Source organism: Pinus tabuliformis, chromosome 9, assembly GCF_031772625.1.
Source record: "Pinus tabuliformis cultivar Carrire ecotype Pingquan chromosome 9, CPIR1, whole genome shotgun sequence".
NCBI classification, from domain to species: Eukaryota; Viridiplantae; Streptophyta; class Pinopsida; order Pinales; family Pinaceae; genus Pinus; species Pinus tabuliformis.
Window position 1 is genome coordinate 647,995,344 of NC_142307.1, and position 12,478 is coordinate 648,007,821.

A 12,478-nucleotide genomic window follows, 5' to 3' on the forward strand; every position below is an offset into this window, starting at 1 on the left:
ACACCCGAAACCATATCAGTGGCAACAGGCATACCAAATGTTGGAGAACAGTGGCATAAGAAGAAGAAGGTGGAGAGGCATCATTATGAGCCTTACATTAAGGCCAGTTGTTTGAGGCAGCTCACGAGAGTTTTCCCATTCAGATTTTTGAGAGATGAGTATGCTCTGCTCATGAAATTGATCATGAAATACTTCAGTTGTGAGGGGAGGTTTTCTCGCCTTTATACCTATCACATCAGGTTGCTCATGCACTTTACCAGGGTGCAGATGATGAACCTCCCATTTTTCATTTGTGGGAACATAGAGAGGATGAAAAATTTCATGCAGCATAAGACCCCTTGGCAGCAGCTCAACAGTGTTTATCACTTTGCTCTTATCCGAATTTTGGTGGATCATCAATTGGTATTTCAGGGTATTGCTTGGGAGGACTTCATATCCCGTGACTTCTTCAGCACTCCACAGGTAGTATCAGAGGCAGAGCATGAGATAGGTGGTCCTTCACATCAGTATGAGCGCCACGAGACTGCTACTATGCCAATATTCATCACCTATTAGAAAGGCAGTAGACCCTTATTTGTAGTAGCAAAGCGAGTGTTATCTCCACCTGGGGTGGAAGGGGCTTCGCTTCCGACATTAGCGACACAGGAACATGACAGAGGTAAGGAGCCAGTGCATGATGAGGGTTCTTCAGGTGAGCCATCAGGTGAATGAGAGACTGAATTCGTTCTCCTTCATGATGATGAGACAGATACAGAACCGACAAATGTAGAACTTAGAGAGATCATCCAGGAGCAACAATCAGAGATTGAGGACTTATCCCTTGACTTGGTGTCACACGGAATCAGTCAAAAGTGCGGACAAAACCGACCTTCCTAGAAGTCTAAGACATTCTAATGACAAACAAAACAAATTAGAGCTATCCTTCTCTAAACATGCATTATGATATGAGAAATCAAGTGTTTCGTTCTTACCTTTGTCCAAATGCTGTTGTAGAAGTCCAAGCCTTGTTGATCTGGATGAGCTCCTCCTTTTCTCCAAAACCTGCAATCACCAACAGTCGAACAATTAAATAGCACCTGATTATAACATAAAACAAAGCATATTCAACATATAGACCAAGGAGTACATGAAATAACTCATAAACAACAAGTTATTGAGAAGAATGGACCAATTTGCATTAAAGGTAATCAAAAGGAACCATTACAACCTGAGCCTTGGTGTTGTGCAAGCTCCTTCCAGGGCCCACAAGAGTCTTCCTCTACTTTGACAAAGCTCACCCACTTCCAAATAGAACAAGCAAAGATGGCAATCTCTCCTCACAAGCTTCTAAATGGGAGTCCTAATTCCTGCAACATTTACCCTTAGAAATGTATAGCTTTCAACCTCCCTCCTTCTGGCCCAATGCCTGTATTTATAGTGCTCAAGAGGAAGTTAATTAGGTCCACCATCAATGGGATAGTCCCCTCTTTGGGTGGGATAGCTCCCTTATTGATGGAATAAGTTCCTCATTGTTAGGGGTGCATGAACCATCTGGAGGCGCTTCATACACGTCAAACAACCTTCTAGAATGCTCTAGAAATGACCACAAGTAAGTTTTTGAAGATAAAACTTGTGCATTTTAACCTTTTCAGAGGGACGCACCTGACCCTTTAGATACAGAGCGTCCTTGGACGCAGACATCATGAACATTAGGTGCGTACCCGCAGGCAAGGTTGAGAGAACCTGCGTACCCAGAGTTAAATACATTTAGAAAGACTTTCTCTCTTTTTTGGAGTTTGACATGGATAGCAGAGGCATAAGACTTGCTTAAGAGGGTAGTATGACTGTTGATAGAGCCATACCAACTGTAAATAGCCATGGTGACATTTTTTAGTGTAACAGATTGCCCCCTAAAGTGCGAAGCCTGGAATAGATTAGGGTTTTGTATTATCTAGGAAGGGTGAAGCGCTTTATCATTTCAAGTATTATCTCGTGGAGAGCCTGGTCAGAACCTGCAATTTTCAACACAAAATACATGTATAAGATTATATCATCACTGAGGTAGGCATCCCCATACTCAGATCAAAACTTTAACTAATAGACTAACTACTCTGATACAGGAATGATCTTGTAGTACATCATAATCATAGACTTTTGTAGACACAGTATGGGTGCAGCCATCTGTTTATGATTAGTCTACTTAGATAATGAATACAAAACTCCTCGCAGCCTGGATGGTGGAAACTAGATCCAGGGTCTTTATTTCTACTTCCCGAATTGGTACGATCCTATCCATGTGAACAAATGAGTTGTTGTCGAACATGGTAGAAACCACTTGATTACCAGTCGATGATGTAAACTGTTAACAAGCATGAGAGAGACCACCAGTAATGTCAATGGTTCTCAAAGTACCCAGTACAATCCATGAGATGTGAATGAATGAGTTGACGTCGAACATTTCACGGAATCCTTCGATCGAAAGTCAATGATGTAAACTGACGTCAAAGGCGAGAAACCTACCATTGATGCATGCAGACTTCAAGGTACTGACGATTTCTAAGTCATCTCTCTAGATAATGTGCTGATGTCGATAGAAAGTGACCCGTTGCAGGCAAGCCCACAACACGAAATCATTGTTCAAGTTGAAGAAATGTTGCTGTAAGGACTGACTCAGGTATGGTCAAATGGATGACAAGTATTTTGCAGATGAAAGTTTTGTTTGCAGACCTCTTGAACACATAACGACACGACAGATGGTTTGGTGCTAAATAACTCAAAGTTAATCCCCGGAACCCGGCTGAAGACTTTCAAAGTGGTTTGATCAACTGTGAGGTAAAGAATTTCCCAACCCAGGTGAATGAAAAGTGTCGTGTTCAAGAGTGGTAGTAAAGCTTCTTCTGAGACAAAAGGTAACAAATAGGCTCATTCTTCTCTCTTTTCCCCCACCATTTCTGGCAAGTACCTCTTTATTTTTAACAAGCTTGAGGAGGATAACATATGCTTGATTATAAGCTCATCCTTCGGATGAGTCCAACCTAGTTTTGATTCGAACCCTAGGAAGGAGTGGTTCGTTCCTGTTTGTAATTGAACAGGTCCTTTACTGTGAAATGTTTAATGAGCCCAGTATAGGAGAAACTCAGCGTTTTTCAATTTTAGAGAGTCTGAAAAACTTAAGAAGACTCCAAGTTGAACTTTTTCATAGATTTGTGTCCCTCAAGCCCGAAAAAGTATAAAATAATACCTGGGGGAACCGCTTGATCTTGCGACCAAGGAGTACTTTCATGATTAGTGTCTCTGATCTGAAAAGTAAAAAGCGATCAAGGACACGTCGTTTTATTTCCGTATCGATTTTGAAACGACAAAAACCCGGCAATCTTTTCCTGATTTTACGGTCAGAAAAAGGGCTATAAGGGGACCGTCTTTTAATTCCGTTTTAACGAGTGTAAAAGAAACGCTCGGCAATCTTTTCATGTTTTAGGAGTCTGAAAAGGGCTTAAAAGAGAACTCCAAGGTTTCACTTTTTCGTAAGTTTTAATGAGTTTGAAAAAGGGATAAAAATGTACTCATGGTTTTCACTTTTTCGTAAATTTTAATGAGTTCGAAAAAGGGATAAAAATGTACTCATATGGCCGACTTTCAATTTAATTTACGAGCAGGAAAAGACGGAAAGAACTCGGCATTTTCATTTTTTTTTTACGAGAATGAAAGATAACAAAATAATCTCGAGATTTTCGTGAGTTTAACGAGTCTTGAAAATAACTGAAATTGACTCGAAATAGGTTTCATTTTTACAAAAGCTTGAAACAGAGAAAAACTATGATTCAAAGTAGTTTCATTTTTTCACAAGCTTGAAACAGAGAAAAAACTGTGCTTGATGCCCCCTAAGCATAACTGTTAGAGCGCATGCCCCCCAGCTTCATTTCATTCAACCAGTTGGATGAAATGAAGGTTGAGTTACGAGATCATTTGAAAGACCCGACCTAAAACTGTAATAAAATTATGCAAAAAACTGAAATAACTAACCTAAATACTTAACATTTATGAGATCTATTCAATCTCTTGACTCAAGTAGAGGAGGATTTGTTTCATTTTTTAACGAGCTTGACACAGGAAAAGAACTATGCTCGGATTCGGTTTCATGTTTATGCAAGCTTGAAACGAAAAACTATGCTTATTATAAGTTCGCATGCCCCCAGCATAATGACGCAAAACGAGGTACATGCCCCCCAAGCTTCATTGCATTCAATGAGGTGGATGGAATGAAGCTTTACTTTCAAGATCTTGGAAAGACTTGTGGGAGTTGTTTCATTTTTGAGTGAGGTTGACACAGGAAAAGAACTATCCTCAAAACCCTTGTTTCATTTTTTAAACGAGCTTGACACAAGATAAGGAACTATGCTCATAACTACTCTACAGTCTATCTAACAAAAAACTCTACTCTAAAAACCTTGATTCATTTTTTAACGAGCTTGACACAAGACAAGGAACTATGCTCGAAAATCCTTGATTCATTTTTTAAGGAGCTTGACACAAGACAAGGAACTATGCTCATAACTACTCTACAATCTACCTACTTAACCTACCCTTGTTTCATTTGTTAACGAACTTGACACAAGACAAGGAACTATGCTCAAAAATTTCGCATGCCCCCAGTTTAATGATGCAAAATGAGGTACATGCCCCCCAGGCTTCATTGCATTCAACTAGATGGATGAAAGCAATGAAGGTTTACTTTCAATATTTAACTTGAAAAGGGAGATGTTTCATTTTTAAGGAGGTTGACACAAGAAAAGAACTATCCTCATACCTGATTCATTTTTAAACGAGGTTGACTCAGTAACAGGAACTGTCCTCAAAACCCTACTTTCTACAATCTACCTATATATCCTAAAATCTAGCTGATTCATTTTTTAATGAGGTTAACTCAGTAAAAGAACTATCCTCATGATATCCTGTTTCATTTTTTAACAAGGTTGATACAAGAAAAAACTATCCTCGTTACACACTGATTCATTTTTTAACGAGGTTGACACAGCAAAAGGAACTTTCCTCACAACATCCAATTTCATTTTTTAACGAGGTTGAGATAGGAAAAAACTATCCTCGCAACATTGATCATGGCTTCCAACTGGAAGAAAGACATGACAATGGACACACCTTGATCATGGCTTCCAAGAGGTCTTCATCAGAAGGAAGAATACTTCTCGGAAAGGAACACATGTCAAGAGACTCAAAAGGGATAAGAACATCGTGTTCAAATAATCCCATAGAGTTTTCCATGTCAATTACCGGATCTAAATCAACAGTGAGAGGCTCACTTACATCGGTAACTGAAAACATGGGACCAGTTGCCACATAATTAACCCGTGGCAGGGTAGATACCACTTTAGAATCAAGAACATTTAGGGGTGTCATATTACTGGTATTTGAAACAAGACTAGGGAACGAAAGTTGGTCTACAGTCACAATATTGCCATTGTGAGGGAAAGACATCACGCGAAAGAGTGTCGATACGACAGCTTTCATTGCATAAACATAGTCTCGCCCAAGGAGTAAATTGAAATCCAAGGGACCTCGAACTACCATAAGATCAATACAGACAGTTTTACCTTCCAAGGTAATAGAAAACTTAGGAAGGATCCCTAAAGGTTCACTAATGGTTCGGTTAAAAGCTTTCAAATTCTGCGTAATAGGCGCAAGCTGAGGGGAACCCAAAGATTTCCAAACAGTTGAGGATAAAATACTAACAGAAGCACCTTCATCTACCTGAGTACGATGTATGTCCCTACCCCCAGCCTTGACGATGATTTGGAAAGGGATGGAGGAAGGAAGACGAGGTTCTGTCAGTCTATTCCAATCAAAGGAAAAGACCTCAGTGCTTGGAGGGGGTTCTGTAGAAACAGGTGAAATGCCCCCGGCATAGAAGAATCTGATGTAACAAGAAGAACCTGAGCGGTATGAAGTTCACTTTCTAAATGGAAAGTGGGATCGACCGAATGTGAAATTGAATCGACCACTTGATCAACTAATGGATCATCAACCTGAGTGACATGAGTTTCACTCTCCAATGGGAGAGTGTGATCGACTGTACTTGAATTTAGATCAATCACTCCGTCAGTTGACGGTAGGTTGGGAGAAAGTTTACGGTAACCAGTTGGAAATTCTTGCTGTGGAACAGTAAGGTTTTCCAACAACGTTGAGGCTTCATCCATGTGAGGGCAAATGTGAGTTTGATGACGCCCTTTGCATAACTTACAAGGAAACCTAACTTTACCCTTTTTCCCCGAAACCTGACTATCACTGGTTGATGGATCAATGGAAAGTTGATGAGATTGTTTTGACCACACTTCCAAGACCTTTGGAATACCAGGACAATTGACAAGGAGGTGGTCACCCTTACAAAGCCTGCAAGGGTATTTGGATTTACGATGCATATTGGAGTTTTCCTCAACACCACTAACACTTACAACCACGGTTGGTTGGTTGACTTCTTTCTTATCTTGCTTCTTCTTCTTATTCTTCTTCTTCCCTTTCTTCTTCTTCTTAGCCTCCTGGTTACTAGCATCAAGGCTTTTACCAGGCGAAGAGGAAGAAATGGAGGAAGAAAAATTAGGCGAAGAAGGTAAAGGGTCAACAGAAGGTTGGTGATGTTGAGATGGTGAACTCTGTTGAGGTGAAGCATCCGGTTGAGATGGAACAATTGGAGTATTTTGGGCCAACGAAGTTGAAAATAACCATATCGGTAAACCTATTGTAAATCCAAGTAATGACAAAGTAGCCATATAAGGAGGACCAACATTTCCAAAGTAAGGAAAAGTACTAGGATTCTCATTAGGAGGGGTTCCTAGGTTGATAAATTCCAGAACATTTTCCATTATATTCAACTTCAGTGAATTTTATTAACAAATTTAAAACTAAAATTTAACAATTCACAATTCACACCTAACAATTAAAATTCACAATTCACACCTATGGTCTCTGAAAGTAAAAACAAACAAATTAACACGCGCTATCAAATCTAGGAGTCAAACCACACACAAACAGTAAGCTCTCCGGACCGAAAACACTAGTTGGTGATGAAGCCCAACCTCGCAGAATTCAGTACAGAAATGGCGGGTGGAACAGTTACCCCGACAACCTGCTTAATGAATAGACTGGACCAAGTTCCTCCACTTTAACCGTCTCGAGTGAAGTGAACCCCCCAGAAAATCCAAGTGAGTCTAGCCGACGTCTGCTCCAGGTACAGTGGGATCTTCCCTCCACCGTCACCTTGGGTAGAACCCTAAAGATAATGGTCACTAAGGTTACCAACAGCAACAAATGCACGTGGGGGAACAGTCTACACTCCGACAGCACGCAAGGGCAGAGTATCAAGCTCAATCCCCTTACCGGTTCCTTGACAATAATCCAAGGTTTACCGATAAGTGACCCCTGGCTCCTCGACAATGGTTAATCCGAGGTTTACCGTTTGTAATACGTGCGTGTCTGGCGTCGTTCCCAACGAGGGAGGATTGATCCCCTCACTGGTTCGGACACGAGCTCGTGCTTCTCCTTTAAGAGGAGCTTTCCCAGAGTACAAATGAAACAGTTGGATTTATCCTACCACAAGATGAGCTACTTGTTTGGTTTTACTGTCTTGGAGAGTTAATTACTCTCCTACTCCAAGACACTAGCCTGATCTATGTTGGTGTTTCAGAGCCCTAGAAATGTAAAAATTACTAGATGAATTTTAATTAAGCACTGTGTTATTAAGGCTGTTATTACTCAAATGGGTAAATGGATATGAAACCAATGGTGTTATGACCCGACTCAACTTAATGCAATCGAATATGATAATGTGATCTTTTCAATTCGATGAATCCTAATTAAAGTAAGGAGAGAGTTTCCATTCACTTTCAACAATGCAAAAAATTGATCACTAAGAGAAAATATGACAAATTCTCTAATGCACTAATTTTATCAAGAAAAACTAATGCAAATCAATTCCAAACCATTTTTTATATTTTATTTTTGTGTATCAAATCAAAGAAAACTGATGTAAATCTACGATAAATTTTTCAGAATGCAAACTATGCAATTGTAATCTATGCACAATTCACTTGAAAGGCATGCAAATGTAATCTATGCACATTTTTCATTCATATTCTGAAAATGAGAATTCTAATTATGCAAATGCAATCTATGCAAGAGAATTCTCAAACACAAGACGATTCTAATGTAATCTAAGAATCAATCAAGTGCAAATTGAGAAAATTGGGTGAGAGTTCCAAAGATAAAAAATAAAAACACTCAAAGGCGATTAACACTCATACACAATTTAGCCCCCCCCGGCGAATGAGGGGGAAATTTTTTTGCAAAAACGAAAGCAAAAAGATGCAAAATTGTGAAAGGACTGAGAGAAACCTCCAAGTAATGACCAAAGGAAATCAAATCAAGAATTTCTAAAAAAAGAGACTCAAAACACCCAATTGATGAAAACTTAAAGCAGGAATGCCAATGAAACAAGCTTAGGTGAAGATCTTTGACAGGAGACTAATGGATCTGGGCAGTAAAAACTAAGAAAAAACAAAATCTAAGGGACAAAATGCAAAAAATGGAATTTTCTTAAATTTTAGTAGGGGACGTAGGCAACCAGTTAAACCAGGTGCGGGCCCGCTCTGTGCATACAGCGAGAGTGCGTCCAGGGATGCACTGTGCAATACTCAGAGGGTGCGTCCTACTGGAAAACTCAAGAAAAACTAAAATGAAACTAATCCTAAGCTAACCCACCCAAAGACAAAGTCACAAAGCCAAAACCAGAAAAATAAATCAATTTTCTCAGAGCAAAGTTCACACAAAGGAAAAGACTTTTCACATCAATGGAATCCCCAGCGGAGTCGCCAATTTGTCACACAGAATCAGTCAAAAGTGCGGACACAACCGACCTTCCTAGAAGTCTAAGACATTCTAATGACAAACAAAACAAATTAGAGCTATCCTTCTCTAAACATGCATTATGATATGAGAAATCAAGTGTTTCGTTCTTACCTTTGTCCAAATGCTGTTGTAGAAGTCCAAGCCTTGTTGATCTGGATGAGCTCCTCCTTTTCTCCAAAACCTGCAATCACCAACAGTTGAACAATTAAATAGCACCTGATTATAACATAAAACAAAGCATATTCAACATATAGACCAAGGAGTACATGAAATAACTCATAAACAACAAGTTATTGAGAAGAATGGACCAATTTGCATTAAAGGTAATCAAAAGGAACCATTACAACCTGAGCCTTGGTGTTGTGCAAGCTCCTTCCAGGGCCCACAAGAGTCTTCCTCTACTTTGACAAAGCTCACCCACTTCCAAATAGAACAAGCAAAGATGGCAATCTCTCCTCACAAGCTTCTAAATGGGAGTCCTAATTCCTGCATCATTTACCCTTAGAAATGTATAGCTTTCAACCTCCCTCCTTCTGGCCCAATGCCTGTATTTATAGTGCTCAAGAGGAAGTTAATCAGGTCCACCATCAATGGGATAGTCCCCTCTTTGGGTGGGATAGCTCCCTTATTGATGGGATAAGTTCCTCATTGTTAGGGGTGCATGAACCATCTGGAGGCGCTTCATACACGTCAAACAACCTTCTAGAATGCTCTAGAAATGACCACAAGTAAGTTTTTGAAGATAAAACTTGCGCATTTTAACCTTTTCAGAGGGACGCACCTGACCCTTTAGATACAGAGCGTCCTTGGATGCAGACATCATGAACATTAGGTGCGTACCCGCAGGCAAGGTTGAGAGAACTTGAGTACCCAGAGTTAAATACATTTAGAAAGACTTTCTCTATTTTTTGGAGTTTGACATGGATAGCAGAGGCATAAGACTTGCTTAAGAGGGTAGTATGACTGTTGATAGAGCCATACCAACTGTAAATAGCCATGGTGACATTTTTTAGTGTAACACTTAGAGAGGGCTAAGTGGAACATGAAATATTTGGAGCAGAGAAACAAGCATCTTGAGGATCAGCAAGCGATCAGGGAGCTGCAAAACATTCGTGAGCATCGCCAAGCTGCTCAAAGGAGAAGAGTTGAGCTCACATCATTAGAGCAAGAAATCAATGAGGATCGGGAGGCCAACCTCGAGAGGGTCAACATGCACTTGGAGAGGCTGCTGGACAAGGCCGACAAGGACCTTGCTCTACTGAGACACATGGCTTTTCATTACAGGGCTCGAAACATGAGCGCCAAGGCCCGAATAAAGAGTTTGAAGGCGAAATTGAGGAAAGCAACAAGAAAGGCAAAAGAGGCAAAAGAGCAATATCGGCTTCGAATCTTGGCTGACGCTTCCTTGGCCCATCATAACACCCCATAGAGAACTTCCAGCCCAAATTTCAAGGAATTTGGGGAATTTTTGGTCACATGACAAATTTTTGGGCAAAACACAGGTTTTTTCTCCAAGTGGTGCGGTGCTAAAAATCGGGAGCTCCAAATGAGGAATGGTTTGCCTTTTTGGATTCAGCATAGAAAATCACGACTACTGGTGCTAGGACAAGAAATTTGGGCAAGATATGAGTCTCCAAGAGGTCAAAAACACCCAAAAAATGGCCTCTTTGCCCCTTTTTTGACACACAAGAAGCAGTCTTGGGAGAATGAAGATTTGGAGGGGAAAATGAGCACCAAATTCAGAAATTATAGTTGGGTTAGAAAGTAGACAGGACAGGCTTTCCAACAAGCCCACTTGGGCACATTTTGGACACCTGTAATTTCCCCAAAACAGGCCCCAAACTAGCACGGTGCACAGAGAAAGTGGCGCGGCGCACAGAGGAAAAATTGCCAAATTTGTTTCCGTTTCGCGAAATTACGATTCGCGACTTCTCCAAGTGGGCCCTCTCATCTACACTTCAGTTTTTTTGGCACCTAAGGCGGCATTTAAAGTATTTTTTCCCCATATTGGCTTCTATCCAAGTGGCGAAGGAAGGTAGACGGTCACCCAAGCCATTTGTCATGTTTGTAATGCTGCACCTGTAGCTGATGGTTGGCTCTTCATCTCCATTTTGTAATGATTCAAGTAACTCCCCAACCCTTGGGCATTCTATCTCTTCATGGAACATTCTATATATTGTATGCAAGCTATTTGCAAAGGGTTGGTTGGCTTGTAACTTCTGGGAGACTGTGGGAAAGAAACTCTGTTCCTTCACTGTATATTTTTGACAGAGAATTAATGAAAGGCAGCAGCTCTGTTTCATGAGATTCTTGTGGTTGTGAGTGTAGCAAATGTGTCTCTTATGTTTTCATATGTATTTTGTTATGTTTCATAATTCAATTCATGTTCATTTCCAATGAAATTTTCTGAGTGAGATTAGGTAGAATTCAATTTTATTGCTCTGCCTGTGGGAAAATTTCATGTTCAGTGTTCTTCTTCTGTTGAAAAGGATTCATGTTCCTATGCCCTTTTCACACTCTTCAGCAATCTCTCCGTTCCGTGCTATTCCAAACTAAATTGCTACACTTTCCGCCTGCCTTGCCTCATGAAGTAATCTGTGCCTTTGTATTAAATTCTCTGTTCATTGCTGTCCGTTGGTCCCATACCATCCCAGAAGCTCGGTCATTCATAAAAATTGTTTCTCGTATCCTTATTCACTTACTAGCCTAAGATCAATATTCCACTGTAAGTCATCTCAGACCGTTTTTGCTTATATATTCACTGAGCGTGACTCGGAGAGAGCCCTCTCTTGTTCTGGTAGGGCTAGCTACCAGACTGAGCGTGGTTTGTGGTTACCCTAATTTTTGCCTTCCTTCAGCCTAAGGCAGATTTAGGTGCTAACATAGTGGCGACTCCACTGGGGACAAAACTGAAATCAAATCCCCTTGTTTCATAATAATTCTAAGCTTCCGGATGATGAGCTTAGGATTGGATAGGCTGAGTAAGTTGGTTGTGTCCTGTGATTTTTCTCAATAGCACGCTGGCTTCGAGACAATATACTAGAGCCAATCCAGACCCGGATCCTCCTCACATTTACGAAAACCCCAATTTGATTCCAAGACTCCTTCGTCAAGAAAGCACCATAACTCCCGTGTTCAAATCCCATTCATGTCCTGACATTTTCGAGTATCTTGAAGAGCTTGAGTTTGACGAGCGGTTTGAAATATCATTGTTTGAGTCTAAATCTGAAAGGGCTGTTGACTATATTGTCCCCAATCCTCAATTTCTTGTAGACCTCGAAACAGAAAGAGCTAATCGGTTAATTGATAATTATATTGCAACACAGCCCCAAACTCCAATTTCCAGCCCCTTACAAACTGTGCACACTCCTCCAACACCTCCAAGGCCAAATCCACCGAGAGTGATGGCTGCCCGTTTTGCACCCCTTGTTCTGCCCCAAGTTCTAGATGATATGCCCTCAGATTATCAAAGCAAAATCCCGTTTTTTGATGGCACTCCTAACAGCATTACTGCTCAGCAACATGTAGACAAAATGGCAGACTTCTATGAACTTCATGAGATCGATGCGGAGAATGTGGCAAT